Here is a 9364-nt window from a genome sequence, read left to right on the forward strand (position 1 = left end):
CCGCGGGAATCCACGGACAGCCTCCACCTTCTCGGGCAAAGGGGTGGCGCCGGTGGGGGTGATTCGGTGTCCTAAGAAATTAAGAGAATGGAGGCCAAATTGACACTTGGAGGGTTGGATGATGAGCCCGTGGTCTTGGAGCCGCCGGAATACGGTCCGCAAATGGGCCAGGTGTTCCTGCTCCGAGGGGCTCCAGGATATCATTAAAATAAATGAAAACAAAAGGCAAATCTCGACCAACACGGCCCATGAGTCATTGAAAAGCCTGTGCCGCGTTCTTTAAACCGAAAGGCATACGCAACCATTCGAACAACCCGAACGGAGTGATCGTGGCAGTCTTTGGTATGTCCTCCGGGTGCACAGGGATCTGGTGGTAGCCCCGCACCAAATCGGTTTTGGAGAAAATCACGGCACCTTCCAGCCCAGACGAGAAGTCTTGGAGGTGCGGTATGGGGTAGCGGTCGGCCGTGGTGACGGCATTGAGGCGCCGGTAATCGCCGCATGGTCTCCACCCCCCAGATGCTTTGGAGACCATATGCAACGGAGAGGCCCACGGGCTGTCGGACTGACGGACAATGCCCATTTCTTCCATCTTCCGGAATTCTGCCCGCGCCACCACCAGTTTGTCGGGCGGTAACCTCCTGGCCCTAGCGAAGCCGGGGGTCCCTCGGTGCGGATGTGGTGGACTACGTCGTGCCGGGCAGAAGGGGCGTCGAACCCCTGAACGAGCAGCTCCGGAAACTCCGCCAGGACCGCAGCATACGGGTCGGGGGCCGTGACGACGGCCTGGACAGTCGGGCTGGGCGGGGTGGCGGCCGGTGGAGCGGCGGGCTCATCGCTGATGGCGGAGGGTCGAAGGCCGTTACCGCGAACATCGGGGACAAGTGAAAAGGCCCAGAGGAAATCTGCGCCCAGAATCGCCTGACCGACTTCCGCGATGCTGAATGGCCATTCGTACGTGCGGGTGCCGAAAGCCAGGGACATTGTCCGCGTACCGTACGTGTGGATGGGGCTGCCGTTAACCGCGATGAGTGTAGGCCCTTTCTTACCCGATCGGGTTTCGAGGTCGGTCGGCGGCACGATGCTGACTATGGCTCCCGTGTCAACCAAAAATTCCATGTCCGTGAATCGATCTCGGACGTAGAGGCGTCGGTTCTGGCCAATCGCGACCGCCTCTATGTACGATCGGCTGAGGCATTTCCCGAGAAGGTGCAAGGTGAGCGGCAGTTGCGGGCTTCTCCACCCCATCGTAGATGGTAATGACACCAGCCGCGTTTGTGCGGATCCTTTTGGCGGGCTTTTGGAGAAATGGCAGGAGACGCGGCGCCATCTTGATGCCGCTGCGGGCTGCCCGCTGATGCCGAGATCTTGTTGATCGAAGTTTCTTTTTGATTTGGATGCCATGAGCGCATGAGCTTTCTCCGCATATGCCACGGGGTCCTTAAAAGAACAATCCGTGAGCATGAGCTTGATATCTTCGGGAAGCTGCTCTCTGAATGCCTGTTCGAACATGAGGCAATCCTTGTGTTCACCTGCTAGCGCCAACATTTCGGCCATGAGGACGGACGGCAGCCGATCTCCGAGATCCGGTAGGTGCATAAGCCTCTTAGCTCGGTCATGCCTACTGAATCCAAAGGTCCGTAACAAGTGTACCTTCAGTGCCTCGTACTTGTCGTCTGCAGGAGGGTCGATGATGAACCGCATCACCCGCGCGGACGTCTCCGGCGGTAGAGCACTGACGAGGTAATAGTACTTTGTCTCGTCCGTCGAGATGTTTCTTAGGTGAAACTGAGCTTCGGCATGGACAAACCAGGATTGCGGTTGATGTGCCCAAAACGGCGGAAGGTGAACGCTGACCACGTTTAGCTGCGGTGTGCCGGGCGTAGGAACCGAAGACGAGGTGTCTTGATCACTCATGGTAGGTGATCGGCTGGATCACGTCGGGGTCACCAATATGGCGAGTCTGGAGGCTCGTTCTTTGTTGAAGAAGTTTATTGTGACAGCAACATTCGATTGCAAAGTATAACGAACGAGATTACAGACAACCATTAATTCTAACTGTTCACTTCGAAGAACTCTCCTAACTGACTGGTTTTGGGCGCCAAAACCACACGTGACGTCGCTGTTCAATCAGCGGGCTCAACTCCTTGGACCAATCCCTACGATCGCACTCACACGTGACCTTGCTGGCCAATCTGAGGGTTCGACTCCTAGGACTAATCTCTATGGTCGCTACACCAGCATCTGCAGTTTCTTCCCACACATCCTTCAAATTAATTGGTGGGTGTTGTGTATTAGACCTTGTCAGAAAGTATTTTACTGCTTGGCTTAGAGTATACACAAATACTAGAAAAATAAACTAGCCCAGCCACTGTGGATGGCTTGATTGTTATCATGTATTGTCTTTCCGCTGATTGGAGAGCACACAACAAAAGCTTCTCACTGTACCTCGCGACACGTGACAATAAACTAAACTAAACCACATACATACATACATACATACATACATACATACATACTGGACTGAGCGCCAGTGTTTGGCAAAATAGCTTTAGTCCTGTAGTGTCTTGCAAATAGACTGAGCAAATTTGGGCCCCATATCTGAGGAAAGACGTCTGGCTCTGGAGAGGAGATTTACAAGAATGATTCCAGGAATGAGTGAGATAGCATATGATGTGCGTTTGACAGCACTGGGCCTCTACCCGTTGGAGTTTAGAAGATTGAGGGGGGACCTCATTGAAACTTACAGAATAAAGAAAGACATTGATAGAATGGATGTGGAAAGGACGTTTCCACTGGTGGAGACATTCTGGCCTTCCATCACAGTGAGAAGGGACTGGAGGAGACTCACTGTGATGGATGTTTCTTTTGTTTGGTGTTAGTGTATGATTGTATGTGTTATTGCATTTTTATTGATTATTCTTATTGGTCTTAATGTTTCAACTGCGGGTAATGTTTCATTTCACTACACATTTATGTGTATGTGACAAATAAACGACTATTGACTATTGGGAGAGTCTCAGACCAGAGGTCATAGCCTCAGAATTAAAGGGCACTCTTAAAAAGGAGGTGAGGAGGAACCTCTTTAGTCAGAACTTAGTTAATCTGTGCAGCTCATTGCAGAGAGGGCTGTGGACGCCGTCGGATATTTTTAAGGCAGTGATAGACAGACTCTTGCTTAGAACGGGTTTCAAAGGTTATGGGGAGAAGGCAGGAAAATGGGATTAAGAGGCAGAGATCAGCCAAGATTGAAAGGCAGTGTGGACTCGATGGGCCGAATGGCATAATTCTACTCCTATAGCTTGTGAAAGAGCCTATCAATGGTGGTTCAATGGTGCTTTGTCACACAGCACCTGCACAGTGAATTTTTTTTTGTTGCATATTTACACACGTGGTCGCCACCAGGTCTTGGTTTCACAAAATTCTGGAGTAACTCAGCGGGTCAGCATATTAGCCATAACATTGGTCATAATGTTTTGGCTCATCAGGTCAAAATGTTTTGGCTGATCGGTATGTTTTTGGATTGTGGGAGGAAACTAGAGCACCCAGGGAAAACCCACAACGGGAGAACGTACACTCAAGAGAAAGCACCCATTGTCGGGATCAATCCTGGGTGTCTGGCGCTGTGAGGCAGCAACTCTACCGCTGTGCCATTGCGCCATTTTACTGAGTTTTCCCTGCAAATCTGGGCCATCATTCCTTTAAATACAATGGTTCAGGAGGATGCAAATCTAGGTCAATGGCTAAAAGTAATAATGTGTGATAACGGTGGCAATGGCAGCAGGATCACTGCTGGGTTGAAACAAAGCAGGGAAAAGCTACCAGAACCACTCACCCCAGTTCTGGACCCGAACAAGAGTATTTAATCATCTATCCTTGTTACTCATGGAATCTGCATCAGAAGGTCATGCAGGGAAGCAGGTTAATTGGTAATTGTGAATTGCCCCCAGTGTGTCGGGAGTGGATGCAAATGGACGAGGTTGGATCCTGACTTTGGGTGCTGTCTATGTGGAGTTTGCACATTCCCCCTCTGACCACTTGGATTTCTTTCCTCCATCATCCCAAAGACCTGAGTGTTTGTAGGTTAATTGGCCTCCGTAAATTTGCCCCTGGTGTTTAGCGGGTGTATGGGAAAGAGAGATAATGTAGAACCGGTTAGCAAGCAACAAAAAGCTTTTCACTGTACCTCGGTACACGTGACAATAACTAAACTAGTGTGAACAGGTGATCGATGGCCGGCGTGGACTTGGTGAGTGGAAGGGCCAAAACACTATCTCTATCCTATACACACCTTTAAATGTTTGCCCCTCTTAACTTAAAGCTATACCCTCTCATCTTTGACATTCCCACCTTGGGGAAAACTGTTCTGACTGTCTACCCTATCTATCCCCCTTATAATTTTGTACACCTCCCGCAGGTCTCCTCTCAGCCTCTGCCATTCCAGAGAAAACTGGGAATTGCTGCTAGAAATTTCCAAACATCCACATCCAAAAGAACATTGAATTCTCCAATTTTAGGTTACCTCTGACAACCCCCCCCCCTTCTCCCCGTCCCCTCTCCTGTGCACCCACGTGGACTTTCACCTACCTCCCCTCTCCCTCTGCATTCCTTCCTCTGGCTTCACAATTTACAACTCTTCGACCCTTTTGACTCGCACCTTCTGCTATAACCTCTGGCCTTTGTTCCAACCATCTTCCCATCAAAAATCCTCCTCACCCATGTCCACTTATTACCCGCCATGATTTGTCCTGCCTCTCCTTTCTCCCAACTTTCTTTCCCCCCCCCCCCCGCCCCACCACACAATCAGTCTGAAGAAGGGTCCCGTCCTGAAACATCACCCATCCATGTCCTCCAGAGTTGCTGCCCAACCCAGGGAGAGAGTTAGTCTCAGTCTATCCCACGACAGAAGGGGGAGGAGTTGTAAAGTTTGATGGCCACAGGGAAGAAGGATCTCCTGTCGCGTTCTGTCCTGCATCTTGGTGGAACCAGTCTGTTGCTGAAGGTGCTCCTCAGATTGACCAGTGTGGCCTTTGGCTGGTCAAATCTGGGAGGAAATGTAAATAACAAGGCCCTTAGGAGCATTTACGTACTGAGAGATCCTGGGGTGTAAATGCATACCTACGAAAATGGCAGAACATGAAGAGGGAGTGCTAAAGAAAGCACACAGCATGCTTGCCTTCACCCGTCTGGGCATTAAATTTAAAAGTTGGCAAGTCATGTTGCAGCTATATAAAACTTTAGTCATACCGGCTCTTCGGCCCAACTTATCCACACCGGCCAACATGTCCCAGCTACACTAGTCCCACCTTCCTGCGTTTCATCCATATGCCTGCAAACTTGTCCTATCCATGTATCTGCCTGTTTCTTAAATGTTGGGATAGTCCCAGCCTCAACTGCCTCCTCTGGCAGCTTGTTCCAAACACCCACCACCCTTTGTGTGAAAAGTTACCCCTCAGATTCCTATTAAATCTTTTCCCCTTCACCTTGAACCCATGTCCTCTGGTCCTCGATTCCCCTACTCTGGACAAGAGATTCTGTGCATCTACCCGATTTATTCCTCATGCCACATTTGGAGTATAAACAGTAGAACAAGGAACTGCATTTGCTGTTTTACACCAAAAATAACCTCTCTCTCAAGCAAAACTAAAGAGATGATCGTGGACTACAGGAGACAGCAGGGGAGTGGACACCTCCCCATCCACATCGGTGATGCTGAGGTTGAAAGGGTCAGCAGCTTTAAGTTCCTTGGACTACAACAGCACCTCCCTTGTCAGCATTTGTTGGCATTGCCCACATTTGGAGTATTATGTGCAGGGTTTGGGAGACAGTGCAGAGGAGGTTGAACCAGAATTGAGAGTGGATATGCTAGGAGGCGAGGTTGGATAAACATGCATTCTTTACTCTATCAGAGGCTTAAGGGCAAACTGAGAGAAGGATAAAACGCTCACAGCACACTTTCTTTTGTTAAAATAGTGAATTTTAAAATAAAATCTCTAAAATAAAAGTATTAAGAATTCTGCATCTGTTACCTTTCGCTGCAAGATATTACCGATACTTTAAACATTGCTATATTCTTTTTTTTAATACCCAATAATTTCAAGTAAAAACAGGGGCAGTGGACACCATGGCGACACTTAGCCAGGCCGCCCCTTCAACGTTGCCAGGACAACGGGCCTTCACAGTCAGGGCAAGAGCCCTGCACCAACAACGTATGGAACTTCAAAATGGCGCCAAACAGGCGACACTGTATACTGCTAAACACTTGCACTGCATCTGAGATGCTTATCTACGATGTTACTAAGTGCTTAAGATACTCGTACTGAACTGTATACAAAAATGACTATCACTGTACCTCAGTACAGGTGCCAAATAAAGTACCATACCATAAACCACAAAAGTTGTTGCTATTCCTTTTCATCTCAAAGCCAAAATATCAGACTCCCACATCACAGCTCTTATTACAATAAAGGAAAATAATACAGCAGTGTGGAGACTGAACAGCCTGCAGATGTTGGAAATCTGTTGGGGGAAAAAAAGCTGCTGGAAGAACTCAGTTGGACAACCAGCATCTGTGGAGGCAAAGTGATGGTTGACATTTCGGGTCAGGAACCTGCGTCATGACTGAGAATGTAATGGGAAGAGGGCCTGTATATAGAAGGCGAGAGGGAGAGGGCTGGGTGGCAGATGAAACCAGGTGAAGTCTAAAGGTTATAAGTGATAGGAGCAGAATTAGGCCATTCGGCCCATCAATTCTACTCTGTCATTCAACATGGCTGATCTATCTCTCCCTCCTAACCCCATTCTCCTGCCTTCTCCCCACAACCTCTGACGCCAGTACTAACAAAGAATCTATCAAACTCTGCCTTAAAAATATCCAGGGACTTGGCCTCCACAGCCTTCTGCAGCAAATAATTCTACAGATTCACCACCATCTAACGAAAGAAATTTCTCCTCATCTCCTTCCTAAAAGAACGTCCTTTAATTCTGAGGCTATGACCTCTAGTCCTGGACTTTCCCACTGGTGGAAACATCCTCGCCACATTCACTTTATCCAAGCCTTTCACTATTCTGTATGTTTCAAAGAGGTTCCCCCTCATTCTTCCAAACTCCACCGAGTACAGGCCCAGCGCTGACAAACGCTCATCGTAGGTTAACCTGCTCATTCCTGAAGGGAAGGGATGATAGGGCAGATTTTAGACTTTAGGGATACAGCGCAGAAACAGGCCCTTCGGCCCACCGAGTCCACGTCAACCAGCGATCACCCCGTACACTAGCACTACACTCGGGACAATTTATAATTTTGCCAAAGCCAATTAACCTACAAACCTGTATGTGTTTGGAGCATGGGAGAAAACTGGAACACCTGAAGAAAACCCACGCGGTAACAGGGAGAACTTGCCAACTGCGTACAGACAACGCCCGTAATCAAACGCGGGTCTCTGGGGCTGTAAGGCAGCAACCTTACCACTGCAGATGGAGCTGGGAAAAGATAGGGACTGGTAAACCACGAGGGAAATAACCCAGGTGAATAGGGATATGTGGGCGATGGGCAGATTTAAGCAGGTAGGGTTCGGTGATCAGTTGAAAATATGGGCAGAGAACCAGCAGATGGAATTTACTCCGGATATGTGCAAAGTGGTACATTTTGTGAGGCTAAATGCAAGCGGGGAAATACGCAGCAAGTGGCAGGACTTTCAGGAGCATTGATGTACAGAGGGAAAACAAGGTGAAAGTTTCATACCTCCCTCAGTGACAACACAAGTGCATAGGGTGGTAAAGATGCACAGAATGCTTGCCTTCATCAGTCAGGACATTGAGCATAGAAGCTGGCAGAATATTGCAGCTGTATAAGACTTTGGTTAGGCCACATTCGGTGTCGTGTGTGCCGGTCTGATTGCAGAAAGAGTGCAGGAGAATTCACTGGTATGTTGCCTGGATTTGAGTGTTTTAGCTACAAGAGGCTGGAGAAACGCGAAATGTTTTCTCTGGAGCAGCCTGATAGAAGTATATAAAATTATGAGAAGCAGAGATAGGGTCTATAGTCAGAGTCTCCCCCCAAGATAGAAGTGTCAAATACTACAGGGCATAGTCTTAAGGTGAGAAAGGGAACATCTAAAAGGAGATTTAGGAGGCAATTTCTACATACATAGTAGGGGTCAGGAAGACAATGTAGGAGAGATGGTGGAAGTAGATACAATAGCAACATTTGAGTCTTTTAGACAGACATTTCTACAGGCAGGGAATGGAGAGATGTAGGCCATATGTGTGGGAAAAAACTGCAGATTCTGGTTTGAATCGAAGGTAGACACAAAGTGCTGGAGGAACTCAGCGAGACAGGCAGCATTTCTGGAGAGATGGGTGACGTTTCGGGTCTGAAGAAGGGTCTCGACCCGAAACGTCACCCATTCCTTCTCTCCAGAGATGCTGCCTGCCCGCCGAGTTACTCCAGCATTTTGTGTCTACCTTTGATGTAGGCCATATAGCAGGAATGGGATTAGTTTAGTTTGGCATCATGGCTGACAAGGACAATGTGGGCCAAAGGGCCTATTCCTGCGCTACATTGTTCTATGTTTTAGGACACTAGAAAATGAGGTGGGAAGAAGGAAGGAAAAGGTGAACCCTTTGTTTGGAGAGAATCCAAGTGGATCGGAGGGAATGTGAAAGAAACACGGGAGTATGGGTTACCTCAAATCAGATAATTCAATGTCCATACCATTTGGGTTGGAGGGGCCCTGAGTGGAATATGAAGTGTTGTAATAACAAGGAAATGCAGATGCTGGTTTATACCAAAGGCAAACACAAAATGCTGGAGTAACTATTGTCTATGTCAAGCAGCATCCCTGGAGAACATGGATAGGTGACATTTTGGGTCAGACTAATAGCAAGGGAGTGGAAGGAAAGCTGGAAAAGAGTTGGGGGGGGAGGACAGAGCATGGGTGGCAATAGGTTAACACAGGCGAGGGGGTTATTTGATAGGCAGGTTGTTGGATAAAGGTCAGGAATGAAAAGACAGAAGTAAGCCAAAAGGACAAAGAGTTGCGAATGTGATGCATTGTTCATTTAGTCTACCTTCTCTGTGTCTGTAAAGCCTTTCTTAGAAACTTTTAGTTGCATGTAATTTTAATTTCTCCTCCCATTCCATCAGTGACCCAAGGACGTCTTCACTGCAAGGCCAATCTGTGGTGGTGTGAGTGGGGGCATGCAGGGTGAAGGATGCACATTCAGAGAGTCTCATGAAAGTTGAGAGATTTGTTAGCAAGTAAAAAAAGTATTAATAATTGAATCAAAACAGGAAGAAAAAAAAGATTTCAATCACAGACATTTAAATTAGATAATCCATTTAAAGAATTAACCGGGCTAGACA

The sequence above is a fragment of the Rhinoraja longicauda genome, chromosome 16 (genome assembly GCF_053455715.1).
Source record: "Rhinoraja longicauda isolate Sanriku21f chromosome 16, sRhiLon1.1, whole genome shotgun sequence".
NCBI classification, from domain to species: Eukaryota; Metazoa; Chordata; class Chondrichthyes; order Rajiformes; family Arhynchobatidae; genus Rhinoraja; species Rhinoraja longicauda.